Source organism: Candoia aspera, chromosome 4, assembly GCF_035149785.1.
Source record: "Candoia aspera isolate rCanAsp1 chromosome 4, rCanAsp1.hap2, whole genome shotgun sequence".
Taxonomy (NCBI): domain Eukaryota; kingdom Metazoa; phylum Chordata; class Lepidosauria; order Squamata; family Boidae; genus Candoia; species Candoia aspera.
This window is the reverse complement of record NC_086156.1, coordinates 50,683,722-50,700,472: the sequence shown is the minus strand read 5'-3', so window position 1 is coordinate 50,700,472 and position 16,751 is coordinate 50,683,722.

Sequence of the window (16,751 nt, the reverse complement as noted above, 5' to 3'; positions counted from 1 at the left end):
AGATGAGCACCGCCCCCTAGAGTCGGACATGACTGGACTTTACGTCAAGGGAAACCTTTACCTTTACCTTTACCTTACCTTTGGTCCATAGACCACATGTAATCTGCAGTACAAGTCAAGATAGGTCAAAGTGGTTTCCTGTTATCCATGCAAGGGAAAGCAAGGTGCTTTGAAAGCCTATGTGTGAATGGATGTGCATGTGGTTGTATGTGCATATGTATATGTGTCTCAATGGATAAGAAAGAAGTCCACACATCTTAAGGTTTTATAGATAACAAAAAGTCAATACAGGCAAAATGTCTTGCATGCTCGAAAGTGCTACTTACATGGTGTCTACTGTTGTAATTATCATAACACTTGAGAAAAATACAGGAAGGTGAACATTATTGTGAAATTGGGTGTTCCTCTCTACCACAATAAGCTTCCATTTTCAATAAATGTAATTGTGATTCAGAATAATGATTTCTCAGGGAGTATAATCTCAGACCCAAGTGTGATAGCTCTGAGATTCTTCTAAGCTAATCTGACAATTACCATATCTAACAGTTTCAAAGTATTTCTGCCTTAAAGTACTTCCACCATTTTTTTCTAGTTTACATGCTTCCTTCAACTCTGTTTGCTTCCATTAATAATCTAATAGTATTCTCACTGGTTTACTTATATTGCAACCCAAAAGTCTGTACCTGATCTACAAATGTTTTCTTTCTTCTTTCCATCTGTTTTAAAAAAGAAAATACTCCTAATCAACTTCTCAGAGGCCTCGACTTACATTTCTCGTCATGTGGAAGTATTCCTCTAAGCCTTGAGGAATAACATCACGATAAAGACTAATCAGGCTAAACATTTACTGTTTCAAAGAATTACAGTTCAGACCTACAAGATATATAGTCTCGGGCAAATAAAAGCTGTTTTGGACAGAATCCTGAATTATGGGATTTGGTGGCAAAACCCCTGGCAGCATTAAGTCACCCTAAATATAGATATGCCCAAATATTAGCTAGGTTGATTTAAAAAAAAATAAAATAACCCTCTTTATTGCCAAGAAGAGATTGTCAGGACATGCTTATTTCTGGGGGTACTTTATGGAAAGAGTGGAGTTGCTGCTGCTATTTCTACAAGATTTTATGCTTCTGGCTGCCTCTTCACCCTAATCATAAAGCAGCCCAGTCAATTGGGCTTAATTATGTCCAATATTTCACTCATAAGTGATAATGTCACTGATTTAATTTTATGAAAAAGTTCAGCCGAACACCAGGAAAATATGCATGTTGGTGATAATTAGCTGTGGGGGAGAAAAAAAACCTCACATCAACAACTAAGACTACAATTAAAAATGAAAATTTCGGACATAGAGGACCTCTAACTCTAAATACTAGAGACTGCGTATGTATGTGGGTGTATTGTGACCCCTTTATAAATGTTCAGAGACATCTGACTGAGCATGGTAGACAGGAAACAGTGATGTTCACCCCCTCCTCCCAAGAATACTACCAAAGTTCTACCTAGGAGCATAGGACTGCAGTGCTTATTACAAACAAAACAATTGGCTCCTCTAGCACAATATTATCTAGAGGAACTTTCCTAATCTAATGCCCTCCAGTTGTACTGTGACAATTCCTGTCCAATTATGACAATTTTCACAATTCCTATTGGCCATGCAGATTTTTGTTAGCTGGGAATTCTGGGAAGTGTAATCCCAATTTGACTGGAGGATACTAAGTTAGTCTGCACTGGCCAGCAGCAGAATTTCATAAGGTGGGCTTTACCAGTTCTATCAGGAGATGCCAAGTATTGGGCCAGTCTTCCCACATACCAAACATGAGCTCTGTCATTGCTGTCATTGATCTATGACCCTTTTTCTGTATTAGAGACAGTTAGGATATGCATCTCCTCATTAAGAAATATGTGGAAAATGTAGAAAAGCAGTAACATTTGATGGATTTTTATAGCATATTAAAACAGCTATATTAGATGAAAGGAAACGAAGTTTCACTAAGCATTAATTTGAGCCAGGGTGACAGCTCTGACATTACTCTCTGGAAAGGCTAGATGATCTCCTCCAGAATGTAACTTGAACTCTTAACCTTGGCCAATTTGAATATCTGACCTTCAGCAAAATAACCTTTGGAGCACGTGAGGACAATTTAGAGGAAAAAAAAAAAGAATCTGTGTCTATCATAACAACTGAATGAGTCTAAATGGATTACATATCAATTTTAATCTCTTTGGGAAGCTATTACTCCCTAGCTAAATGAGTGTTGCTAGCCCATTTTTTCTAGTCTTTGTTTTGACAGGTTATGACAGCCAGCAGGATTCTCTTTTTATTGTTATTGTTATTATCATAGGCCTACAATTTAGCTGCAAAAATAAACGACTGTATGGTTGCAATCCCAGGGAGACTGTGTAGAAAATGTGCTGAACAACTGAAACAATCTTCAAGGAATCTGTTCATCAAACAGCATGAGAAATGGGAACCTGCAAGCTGGGCATTTTATGTATAGCCTGTTGTGGGTTACATTTTCTTTTTCTTTTGCTGCTGGCTTATCTAAATGCAAACAAAATGGCTCCATTCCTTTCATTTTTGTAATATGCTTTAAAATGTTAAAAGAGCCTTCTGTAAAAGAACATAGCGTTTGAGACAGCATGGCTGTCAGCAATCATTTCTCTCCAACTCCTTTTAGTTGGAATTGGCAATGGCCCATATGTTTTTGTCCTCTCAGAAATATAAAAATGAAAGGATAGCCCAGAGTTTGTTGGAGAAGGCAATGGCAGAATTATGGATTTAAGATGCTTGATTAAAAATAATATAGAGATCCTGCAGGATGGGGGTGAGGGTAGGGGTAGAGGAAATGGCACATTTAAATATGTAGACTCCATTTACATTAGTCAAACTAATACAATTATCAAAAAGATAATTGCATGCTTTTCCTAATGTTTACATTACAGTTATTGATCCAAAAATGTACACGAACACATCTTTTAAAATCAAGCACATACAAATATGTGTAGGCAATTGAGTATATCAATGCAATTTTTTAATTTTTAATTTTTTAAAAAAGAAATCACAGATACAAGTGATAATAGGGTACAGCAGAGTATATGACTAGCACATGTAAAATAAACACAGCCCAGAAATACTGTAATCTATCAACTCATAATAAAAGGCTTGTCTCTCTTCTCAATTAAGACAATGCCAGTTTTCCCTGAGGGTGGAGTGGTTCTCTGTTGGGCCTTAAGGATGCCAGAATGGTCCTATCCAATGAATAGGTGAAAAAAGACAAAGCAGAGAAGGGTGAGTCCCACAGAATGTTATCCTCAAGAAAATAGCTCAGCATAAAATAATTCATTGAACAGGATATATTGTTCCACCTTAGGCTCAAGGGTCAGAGAGGGAGTGTTACTGCAACTGATAGTTATTCCCTTTTTCATATTTCCTTTCTATCAGAATATCAGTGGTGAGTGTTTATCTCTAGTGTCAGGTATTTTAGACAGTTCGAAATTCTATAGATGTAACATCTGCCTTCCCAAGAGCATTTTTCTATCTGAGCTAATAGATATGATTTCAGACATGGTGCTTTGGACTCATAAGTTGGTAATTCGGGGGGACTGCAGTGTTGTTCAGTTTAATGTGGTTCACAACCTGATAGACATAACTCAACCATGGGGTGGCCCTAACAAGAGGTATAGCTTAGTGGGCCATTATCTTTTTGTTTCTAGTTGGACAAATTATGTTCTGAAAGTGAAGGATTTAAGTTTTACTTCAATGTCATATTTAAATCACTTCACTCAAAAGATGCCATCTATTGGGACCTAAGAAGTGTGCCTTCTCTGCATGGTGCCTGCCTTCTGGAATAGCATCCCTTCAGATTTATGCAGCTCCCATTCTGATGGGACTCCATACGTCTCTAAAACCTGACTGTTTTCCCAGGCCTTGGAGTAAGGTGGGTGTAGAACCCCTGGTTGCATTTTTTTTGGTACATGTATTATGATCTTTCCACATGTACATGGCCTTTTTTCTTCTTTCATTGTTTTCTACTAAAGTGTAAGCCACCCAGAGTTGCTCTGTAGTTTGGCAGCCATTAAAACCAAGAAAGAAAGAAAGAAAGAAAGAAAGAAAGAAAGAAAGAAAGAAAGAAAGAAAGAAAGAAAGAAAGAAAGAGAAGGAAGGAAGGAAGGAAGGAAGGAAGGAAGGAAGGAAGGAAGGAAGGAAGGAAGGAAGGAAGGAAGGAAGGTGAAGATTACACTCCTAGCAGCATTTTTCCTTAATCCCTAGCAGCAGGGGTTCCAAGTCAGATTATCTATTCCTAGGCAGAATCTGACCTCCAATTTCCCCAATTTTTCCCCCTTAGAAGAGGCTTCTATTTTTTTTTTTTAAATCTCACTCTCAGAATGTATTTGGCTTTTTCTGAATTTCTTTAGAGAGTACCTTTAGCCTTATATTACTGTTATTATTGGACTGCCTCTCTTTTATGATCTGAAAAATGGAGAAATTTGGAGTATCTGTAGTAATGGTTGTTATGGAAATGCCCTGAGGAGGGTTGACAATGGAGCGAAATAATTTTTAATGAAGTTTTAAGTAATTAAAGCTGTTTGACAAGTCTTAGGAAAGCCTAAGTGGGGATGCAGGGGTGGGGTGGGGAGAATAAGTCCTCTCAGCAGCATCCACAAAAGCAATCAAAAAGTCAAGTTGGTGGTCATGGCAATGGAATGAAAGCCCTGTCTTTTTGCACAGGGTTAATGCATGTACAAAAGAGGTGGCACTTTGTGCTGCCATAGCCACAATTTTGACTTCAGTGATCCCTCTGCTGCTGCTACAGCCAAGACACCCCAAGAAAAGATGCATCTGCTTTAAATGAGGACAGCTGCTATGTTTATACCCTCAGATGCTCTAAAGTATCTTTCTGGAATGAAATCCAAGTGCTCTGCAATCCAGCCAGTCAATGTATTCTAGGAGATTTTAAAATTCAATACAGTCTACCTGACAGAGAGATTTTTTGGTGGAACATTGGAAAATGCAAAGGCAGGATGTCAATCCATCCATCCATCCATCCATCCACATCTGGTATAAATTGAACATGCTTTGGTAAACTCCAAGTATGATTATGGAAATACATACAGAATCATGCAGTGAAAATGGTTTGGAAATATCATTTGGTGTCTTCCTGGGATTGATCAGATAAATCACAAGGTACAAGTGCCTTGTCAAATGTATCACTTTCATTCTGTTTCTAGGCTTGGTTCAGTGTGCAGAAGCTGACCTTAGAACACCTGGATAATTTGCAGCCATAATATCTAAATGAACACCTCCTCTCATGTGTATTTACTGCTTCATTTTGGGTGCTCCACCAAATAAAGTCTTATCACTTGGGGGTCCAGAGTGCTGTGTTTTCAGCATCACATTCATCTTTTAGTTTGTCATTTTAACTGTAATTACATTGAAATATATGTCTCTGCATGTATCAGCTGCAGTGGAGGCAAGTGGGGACAAACTATGAAACCTGATTACAACTCTGCGATGGAAACTTCTCTTTTTAACTGCATTGCAATATTGCCTGCAAGTACTCAAGGAACAGAATTTGCATTGTGATGTCACAATGCACATTATGTCATTTTGACAAAACCATGGCTTTCTGTGGATGTACATGCAGATTTATTTATTTATTTATTTTGTGCTATTTATTAATGCACTTCATATTTTAAAACCTAGGAAACTTCATTCCACAGGTGAACTAAAGATTTAATAAATAGATAAGAAATAAATATAAACTTTTGGAACAGCTTTTAAGCAGGTAGACATACAATATGTTGGGTTGCTTCCTTCATGGTCAGTGAGACAAAGTTGACTTTGTAGAGTAATATTCATCACTGTCCTCCCCCTTATGCCTCCCAAAGCCCTCCAAGCCTGCCTTTTTCTGTGGCTGAGAAATCAGAAATCTCCAAAAGGGAAATTACTTAAGATCAGTAAAGTCAAAGTCCTCCTAGCCCTCTGCTTCTGAATGCCAAACGATAATATAAATAATAAACCTAGAGTCTAAATTTATTCCCTCCCACAGTATTCAATGGGAAGTTTGGGACTTTTTTTTAAAATCCCTGCTCTTTCCTATTTCTGTTCTGTCATTCTGTAGCTGGCAAAGCTTTAGGACTTGTCAGAATGTTCTGACTTCAGCACCGTCTGGCAAGAATTCTGAGATAGTTTTATCAAAATGTGAAACATGGATAATGAAGCACATACAAATGTTACACTTTAATATAAAGTTGCGACTCATGACTTCATAGTAACAACAGAATAAGAAACAGAGTTGAAATCCATAAACTTGTAAAGCTGGTTGTAGAGCCAATTGCACCCTGATTGACTCATTGGCATCTTAGATGAATAAAATACTTGGAACTCTGGATGCAGCACATGGTAGTTCATTAAAGTATTCTAGCCTGGAGAACCCCAGAGTGATGACAGCACTCAGAGATGTCAGACTACCATCAGGAGGATTGATCCCAAAATGAACCAATTTATTTCCAGCATAATAGAAAACCAATTGATACATTTCCTGAGCTAATTGGATGTTCTTGGGAAAAGGAGAACTCAAAGCCATTTCCTCTTGGTTTATCCAGGAGTGAAGATAGTCAGAATAGCAGCAAAGTGAGGAAGTGGAACATCTGTTTCCTTCTTTCTATAACTCGAGCTCACAGTTCAGCAAATCAGGCCTGGAAGGTGAAGAACTCTTCAGATAAGGAAAGAAGGGAAATATCCCCTTTCTGCACTGCTAGTGCTACAACTGGAACTTACATGTAAGTAAACAGAAGTGTGGAAGGGCTGCGCTGTAGCTGTCAAGGAGGAAGCTCTGGGGATTGAGAGGATAGGAAAGACAGAAACCAGTTACCTATTTCTAAGACCATCTTTCAAGAATTGCTTCCATGTACTTCTTGGAGAAAGAAATCCTACCTCCCTTGCTAAATATGACATTTTTAAGTAGATTTCCTGAGACCAGGTTTGTGCATAGTTGCTTTGTTTTTCCACTAGAATTCAAAGTCCATCCACAGAGCCAGACAAAAAATGGTAGCTTGGAATTGGAATGCCAGTTACCTATTGAAGCATGAACTCTGGTGACTTCACCACTCAAAGGCCACTTCATATCCAAATGATCAATAATCAGTGATTCTAACAGAACTCAAATGTTTGTGATTAGCTGTTCTACTGCAAGTCTACATCCATCAACTCCTATACCAACCCCAAATATTGAGTTTTTATGACTTCAGCAAGGTAACTGTGACATGGATTTTATTCAGAAGTAGAGGAAGCAAGATCAGGAACTTAGTTGTCTCCAAAGCAAATTTCACAGCACACAATTATGTGATTGCTTGCCTTTGAGATCCTTTCTATTGATGAAAACATCACATCTAAAATAGCTGGAGCTGTGATGTTGGTTTCATATTTTTTGAGCCCTCTCCACCCCTTTTTTTTTATTCCCCTGGTACATCTATTTGCATTAAAAAATTACACAAAAAGTACTATGCATTTTCATGTCCATTTATCTTCTTCATTTCTTCATATCGTTATAAACATTATTGAAGCATTATGTTAATACAAGGCATTTTTCTGTATATGATTTTGAGCACACGTTCCCCTAATGCATTCATTTTCCATACATTCATAATTGTTGAACTGTCCTTCAGAACTGAGTATTAAAATAGCAATGTCTTTTGGTTGGATCTTCATTTCAGAACAGTGATTTTAAGTCTGTTTGTCTTAAAATGTGAATTAGGCAAGGCTCCCTATATCTCTAATGTGGAAATGGAGGTGGTATCAGACAAAAAAATTGCTTTACTTTAGGTAGATGTTTGATGGAATGTAAGCATCACTGAACAGCACCATCAGTCATAACAGCTCTAGCACTATCAGATGCATTCTATATGGAAGAAATTAGAACAGATTCTAGCTCAGAGACTGGAGTGGGGTGGGAAATGTATTTATGTTAGTACTGTATAAGAAAGTATGCAAAGTTGACTATGCTGGGAGATTGCTGAAAGATGGCCTTTACAGAAGTAATTTTAGACAATAGGATGTTGTGTACAGAATGGTTGTTTGTGTTTTTGCCTGGAACATAGGAAGCTGAATTATATTAAGTCTGACCATTGGCTCGCCTAGAAAGCTAAGATGTTGAAGTGGGTCCACAAAGAATTAGGCTCAACCTATCTACAGAACAAGTCTACTTGCTTCAGCAGTCCTTGATGGTAAATACCAAAAAAACCCTTCCATGAATAACTTTGCCCTTGTGACTCACATGCCGTTGAGGATGTGCAGCATTTCCTGTTGCACTGTAATTTCTATTGGAACCTGTGTTATGTACTAATTCAGCCCCTCATAAAGGAATTCTCAGGGAATGATGACCACTGGTGCATCTCCTATCTTCTAGCAAATCATAGGACCCCTATTACCCATAATGCAGCCAAATTTTGTCTTCCTGCTATGCGAGTGAGGCAAGAAATATTGTCCAATAAGATTGCACTTCTTTTTGACACCTCCTCTCTCTTTCCTTTTCTTTCCTCTTTCTAACTCTTTTAACTTCTTTTGACTGTTATTTCTTATGATGTACTGTATGTAGAACTTTATATATATTTGTGTGTGTATGTACACACACTGGTCAAAGACTGCAGTAAAGTTTACCTACCTATCTACTTCCTTGACATCACAGTAAAAGCACACAATGGTCACATAACCAACATATTATACAGGAAACCTACAGTTCACTATGCATATCTGCAGGTTTCCAGCTTCCACCCTAACACACCACCAGATTTACATCTATAGCCAGGGTCTATATTACAAATGTGTTTTTTCTGCCCTGCTTTGACAGATACGCTCAACTAATGGAAAAAGCAGGCACTCAGGAGACTGAACTACCCACCCAGAAAGATCAACAAATAAATCAATAAAGCCACATTTATTTCCAGAGAGGATCTATTAAAAATCTGGCCACAAAAATAGAACAAAATGAACAGCACTGGTTGTCACCTACAGTTCAAGCCACATAGATGCAATATCAATAAACTGCAACTTGTATTGGACAATGACACTGCACTTTCTCAGGCACTGGGTGGCAGGCCTATACCTGCATACAGACAACCACCCAATCTGAAGCAGATTCTCACAACCAGCCAGAAGCAACAGGACAGTGATGCCAACATGGGAGTCATACCCTGAAACAAACCCAAATGTCTACTTGCTCCCACACATTTATAGCAATGGCACCATCACAGGTCACAATAACTTTATGCACAGGATTAGAGACAAGTTTACATGCTGTTCTTCTAATGTAACATACACCATCATCTGCCAGCAATGCCCCTCTGGATTCTGTGTAGGACGAACGAATCAGACTTTGTGCAAAAGAATTAATGGACACAAGTTTGACATCAGAACTCAAAGCAAGGACAAACCAATAGCAGAACATTTTAACCTCCCAGAACACTCCATTATAGATTTCAAAGTAGCCATTCTAGACAAAGAAATTTCACCAGCACAATTGCGAGAGACTGCTGAACTCACACACCTCTAAGTCTCAGAAGCTCTTAATAAACACAATGGGGTTTTAACACATTACTATCATTAATTGATAAGGTACTTATAATCTGTCTCTCATATAACCTGCATCTAACCTGTACCCTGCCTTCCTCTCCCTCCCTGCCCTACCCCAATTAAAAACCTGTATCAGTTTAGCCATATTAAGATTTCCATTGTATTGTTACTTAGTGTCTGTGTATGCACAGACAGACTGACAGACAAAAAGAAACAAAGTAGAATTAACAAAAATTAAAATACCTAAAAAGAAGAAAAAAGTAGAAAAATCAGCTAATATTGGAGTGAATTTTTTTAAGTATGAGTCTACTGTTTTATAAATCAGTTCAAACAAAAGAAGAATACCATCCATTTACCATCAGAGTTGAAAAGCAACTATTTTTATATAGGATGTCATGCTAAGTAAACAAAGGTTTTTAGGATGAGTTTTGTGCCTGCTATCCAAGATGCTAAAGTTGAGTAAGTTGAGTAGTAGTTACTCATCCTTCTTAGGCAGAATTGGCATTTCAAGACATTTTGCTTTCTGAGGTGGAGTGCCTAAAGATGCCTTTTCCCATGCACAAGTTAAGATGCACAGTGCCCAAGGGCAGCCACATTATTTTGGCATGTGAAACAGAAAATCATGCAAATATGTCCCCTCAAAATACAAATAATAAATTAAATAGCTAATTATTAAAACAAATTAAATTAGCTAACAATTTGCTGTCTTTCCACCATATGCAAAACGTTAACTCTGAGTTCAGGTTTTGCATTCTGCATGCTGTGAATGCAGTGCAGGCAAGGTCATTCATTCATTCAATTGGTATGGCTACCCATTCACTAGGGTAGGGTTTCTCAACCAGGGTTCCATGGAACGCTAAGGTTCCATGAGAGGTCACTAGGGGTTCCCTGGGAGATCACGATTTATTTAAAAAAATATTTCAAATTTGGGCAATTTCACATTAAAGAGGTAAGTTTCATTCTTTATTTTTAGTTTAAGAACACTGTTACACATGAAAGGAATGTAATAATTTTGTAACTTGTGGCCTACATTTGAGCCTGAATATACAGGGATTTCCTGAGGCCTGAAAAATATTTCAAGGGTTCCTCCAAGGTCAAAAGGTTGAAAAAGGCTGCAGTAGGAACTCTGGGTGGCTAACATTAAAAACAGCCAACAAATACATTAATAATAAAAATACAACAAACCAGTAGAAAAATACATGACACCTATAGCATTAAGCACAGTAATTCATAAGGCATATTGATATATACCAATGGTTTATACAATATCTTGACCCAGAGCCCAAGGAAAAATAAAAATGTAATCTTAGGCCCTTTCCCCACTTGCACCTAACCATGGTACAAATATGGTGTGGCAACATCTTTTTCCAGTTGCATTCTCATGACATTGCCTTCATCTTGCCCCGGAACATAAGGGACCTTAAGCTGGTAAAAACACTGAAGATCTGCATCTTATTTAACAGACCTTAGAGATTTAAATAACAAGATGCGTTCTTGAGATGCTTTGAATGTATTTTGGAACTTGGCATCTATTTTTAAGTGTTGAGTGAGAATACCATTATTCAAACATATTGCCGATCCCTGGCATCAGCAAATGTATAGGTCAGTATAATATGCATTATTGTATTCAGTTTACTTGTACAGCGTTACCAGAAATCCCTCTATATTCATTTTTACATGTCTTTCATTCTGGTCTGCATTCTCTTCTCCAGTTTCATTAAATATTTTGTATTAGAGGACAACTGGGAAAGGATTGAAAGCCGTATGTGAAGACAAATCCTTTTTCATAATTTCAAATGCAGTATCTTCTATCCAAATCACGGTGAGTTCATATTAAGGATTCTGTTTTACAGAAAAGCAAGTTAAAACAATTCTTATTAAAGGCTAAGGGAAAAAAAACCCTGAGCTGTATTTTTGAGATCAAATTCCCTTATAGCACATCAACTGAGCGTTAACAGAAAAATATAGCGAAGATAATTTTATCAAGGTCAGGATGTAGACTCCCCTGCCCCAAGGGTCTTTTATGGAAATTTAGAAGCCAAACACTGAAAGGAAAAATATAGCTTACCTTAACATATTCAGATAGCACTGTTTTATAAAAAAGCACAGTTCTGTAACCACAAGAATATAATACACATACAGTAAAGGGACCAAACAGACTTTTATTTTCTTTGCTCAGGATCTGCTTAAATACTCTGCCAGCGGTGTTGCGGTTCAGTAAACCACTTCTACGTTGTTGGGGTTTCATATGTCTATGAGAAGAGAACATCTGCATCTCTTTCCCTTGTGGATGTGCCAGATTGTATGGAATATACCTTTGCCAAAACAGCAGCACCTTTCTGTGTGGGAAGGGAATTCAATCACCACTGGAGCCAACTAAGTGTGCCCATAGTGAAACTATTTTTAATAGCTGTCATGCTAGGGAGGCAATCTTTGAACTGGGTTATAAATGGGCCTGTATGGTCAAACCATACAGACAGAGAAGAGTGGTTAAATGAATATTCCAAGCTAACTAAATAATGTTTACGTGCAAGTTTTCTGTCTATCATTCAAGGCCATTTGAGCTAAACAATTAGCATGGTCCCAGGATAAACTCTGTATTCTATTACAGTAGTTCTATGGTAGAAAACTGCCTGCAATTGAGAGCCATTTGCCAGTAAATATTCATATTTATGCTTTACTAATAATTGGATTTTATCCTATGGTGAAAGCTAATAAACTGGATTAGCAGTAGTTTTTTATTTGCCTATAACACTGATCCCTTCATTGGTTCTTCCAGCTCCTTAATTTCCACAAACACTGACCTGTTTGTCTTTCAAACACGAAATACCATCCGTCGATCACTTCTTTTCTGATTTCTTTAATTTCTTTCTAGAAACAAACAATAATGACATGAGCATCATAGGCTTAATTCACATAGTAAACTTGTGTCCATGTGTGCAGCCCTCTCAACAAACAGTGACTGTCCAAGAATATTTAACATGGGCTAGATCATACCCAGATGACTGGGAGTATGGGAATGGTACATTTTTCTGGCTTTTTAAGAAACCTGTATTCCATCTCCCTCTCTGTCACCTATTCACTCACTCACACACACACTCACATACTCACACACATACACACAAACCTTGATCTGAAGCTATACATTCCATATGACATACCACAGGATTCCTCTAGGCTCAAGTTCAGCTTTTGAGGAGCTTCAATGAGGAGGAAGGTGCTAATTTGGGGGAGGGGTGGAGTTTGTTGTAACTAATCACCTGTGTTTTGGGTAGAAAGAATGCGTACTGGGAAATTTAATGCATATCTGTTAACTATCATAGTATTAATTATGAATTTCTGTGGTATACACAAAACAAACAGCTGGTTGCTGGTGGAATCCAATGGAGAACTTCAGTCAAAATGAATCTGAAGTTAAACTTGAACTTGCATCTTAACCACCTGTTGCAATAAGGCAGAAACTGGGTTTTTCTCATCCATTTCAGAACACACAGAAAATATAGGTAGTGATAATAACAAAAATCTACAACTCTAACCCTAATCTTTTTATGTGATGGACCAAAGCCATACAACTGAAATAAGGAGCATGGTTTAGCTGCAAGAGAGCTGATGTTGCTTTGAAATTGCCATTATATAACTATACTCACTATACCACTGAGATATCAAAACAATTTAGCAGAACAAGTAAAATCAACAGTTAAAGTCAACAATAAAAACCAATCTTAAATATATATGTTTTTGCCCATTTTTGAAAAGCCAGTAAAGAAAGTAGGCCACTTAACTCAACAGGAAGGATTCCCAATTTTCATACCGCATCCTTTGAGGAAGGTTGACCAGCCCTCCAGTCAGTACAGGAAGTTTTCTTTTACAGAATAGCAGTCAAACTTGGCTTTCACATTTATGGTCTAAAAGCTACTACTAGCAAATTATTCTTAGATTGCTAGTGAGGTCACTTCGAGGCTGCATGAGTCATCTACACCCCTTCAAAATAATATTTATTATTTATACTGCAAATTCATATTTCATGAAATGGACCATTTTCATTGTAACAGATGCTCTAAAGGTGTATATGGAACAAAGATCACACCCTGGAAATGTATGTGATAAGGTGAAATGGACCTGAATCAAACTTCTCCAGTTTACGTCTATCTCTTTTATTCCCATAGGCTTTATCCTTCTACTTTTGCTTCCACTTCTTAATGCATCACAACACAGGACTTACATTTGTAGCTTGCAACCCATGTAACTGGGTGCACAGTATTTCATTGACATAACAAGTTGTTAAAATAAGAGAATAAAGAATTTCCCCATTAAGATGGCCACTAAAGAAGAGAAAATATCCTATCTGAAAAGAAGACTCCAACTGCATACATGTTTCACAGAACTGTATACACAGATGCAGTTGTAGAAATGCTGCATGTTTTAGCATGACTAAGTAGTGGTTAAGGCACCAGGCTAGAAACTGGGAGACTGTAAGTTCTAGTCCTGCCTTAGCCACAAAGCCAGCTGGGTGATCTTGTGCCAGACACTCTCTCTCAGCCCTAGGAAGTGGCAAACCACTTCTGAAAAAAACCTTGCCAAGAAAACTGCTGGGGCTTGTCCAGGCAGTCACCAGGAGTTAACACTGACTCCAAAGCACCCCCCCCCCAAAGTTACTGCTAGAAATGGGTAAAACTGTCAATGGTTCCCCCACCACACCCCACCCCACCCCACCCCACCCCACCCCCTACCCAGTTTCTCTTTTAATCAATCAGACAGCTTTGGTGAACCCAGTCTGCTTTAAAATGTGGACATTTTTCCTGTGTATTTCTCCTACTATTTTTTTTGTAGGCTCATCAGTCTAGCATATTCCTTTTTGCAGGGTATTTTCTTTAAGTAATATATTTATGTCTATTACTTTCCTGCATCTAGACCATTTTGTACATATTTTCTGGCTGGAGAATGGGGTCATAAAATTTGGAGAAGTAGAAATTGAAGTGACTACTAAATTTGTCTCCCAACATTGTACTTGCTCAGTCTGCCATCCAACCATGAATTACTGATCAGTAATTTCAAGTCCTCTAATCCTCAATTTAGAACTAGGAGTAAGCTGGACAGCCCTTCAAACAGGGGGAGCTCTTATAGACAGTAGGCACTGGGAACTGTTTTTGTGGTCCAGGCTGCATTATTTTTAAAATAACTTTGGGGTGGCTAATGGCATATCAGTGATACATTTATATTAGCTGAGGGGACGGATTGTTTTTTTGTCATGTATCCTTTAGAGGTGGTCTAGGCTGGATTTTTAAACTAAAATACAGGTTTCAATCTCAGAAAAGCTTAACTCATCTAGTGAGCTTTTTGTTTTTGACCAAACTCCATCCCCACAAAACCACTTAATTTAATCACAAAAATAGGGCTACAAACCACAGGTTATTCACCCTCCATATACAGGATTATCTATTGACAGGCCTTCAAATTACATAACTCTCATGTTGGTATTTTAAACAAACCCAACCAAGCAAAAATTAACAAGAATCAGATCTGTTCATGAACTTAAGGATATACAAATCTGAAAGTAGGTCAGAGCTAAAGCTACATATTTCACTTGTTAAACTCTCCGCCAATATGTGGGTGAATAACTAATTCCTCTAATTTAACTTCAGGAAAAATAGGTTGGTTTTGCATCCCATCTACTGGGATTCTGAAGGCTTTTCATAGCTGCATCACTAACCACAGCCCTGCCTTTCACAGTAGCCATGCTGACTGAGCTCGGCGTCTCATGCATTTGTGAGAATATAAGCTGAGGCAATTTCACTAATTCCTAGGGAAGACAAATTTATCCCCTGTTCCAATTTTGCAAGTTCCCCATCTGGTCCTCTGAATCTTTTCTTTTCCTGCAGTTGATTGTGCTTGTCAACAAGGTGCTTACCTGACATTTCCCAGTGGCAGACACACCATTGTGCCCTGAGCAATGTGACATAAAACCTAAGAGCGTAGGCTGAGAATGGAAAGGACTGTCAGCAAGTAGAGAGGGGAGAGCAGGAAGACTTGTTCTTCATGGGTGTGTGGGGGAATTAAAGGTGGCACATCTTATAAAATATTAAATAGTGATTTAATCAGCAGTTAGATATGTAAGTTCACTTAATTAGAAGTACATATTATTATTTGACTTTAAAGCGCCCAATGAAATATTAAAGCAATCTTAGAGGATATGTAATCAGTGAGGAATAATATGTTGGAAAATGAGTCTGATGTTGTAATTGGTGTATGCAATTATAATGAATTAATTTGAGTTAGGACATATGCATACAAATATAAAATCAACCAACTTTCAATATTAAACTCATAATTATAGGGGCTGTCGAAGAGGGAGCAGAACTGACTTTCGGCAGTAAACTTCATGTTCAGGCCTGAAGGTCTTCAAATGCAGAATGTGAGGCTCTGTATCTCATCAGAATAAGGACTAGAGGTGGGATTAAAACCATGTCTACTTGGAAAAATAATGGAAAGAAAAAGGCGTATTTGGTTCCTCAGAAATTCTGGTGGCATGAAAACTGGAAAGGACAGCCTTTGCTAGTTTCCTTCTTCCTTATGCTCCCAAAAATGGTGTTTGAAGTGGGAGGGGATGTGAGTTACATTAAAATATATACAAAGTAGTCAAGAAGATCTTTTTATAAGTGTTTTTTCCCCCAGGTACATTTTACTTTCAAAATCAAGGCCCTTTCTTCTCCTATGGCTCATCCAGAAAATTTGTTGGTGGATTTTTAGTGTAGGCAAAAACATAGGCCAAAAGTCTGGTAGATCACAAAGCATTGTCCAAGAACAAAATTGAAAATGGAATGGACTTATCCTGGTCTTTCCCCAGACAAGACTACTTGCCTTACATGACTGCCAGTGTGTTGTAGTGTTTAAGGTATAGACTGGGGAGATCCAAGTTTAAGTCCACTTCAGTCATAGAAATTCACTGAGTGACTTTGGGTCAGTCTCATCCAAATTTCACAGGATTGTTGTCATTGTGGGAATAAAATCAGAGGTGGGAATGAGATTTATGCCATCTTGAGTTTCATGGGACATAAATCTAACAAATTCAATGGACCCCATGGTCAATCCCTGAGTCCTTCAGTTTGAAAATCACAGGAAAGAGGGCCATCAAAAGCTTCCTGCTCAAATTTTGGAGAACTGCTAAAAGTCAGGATAG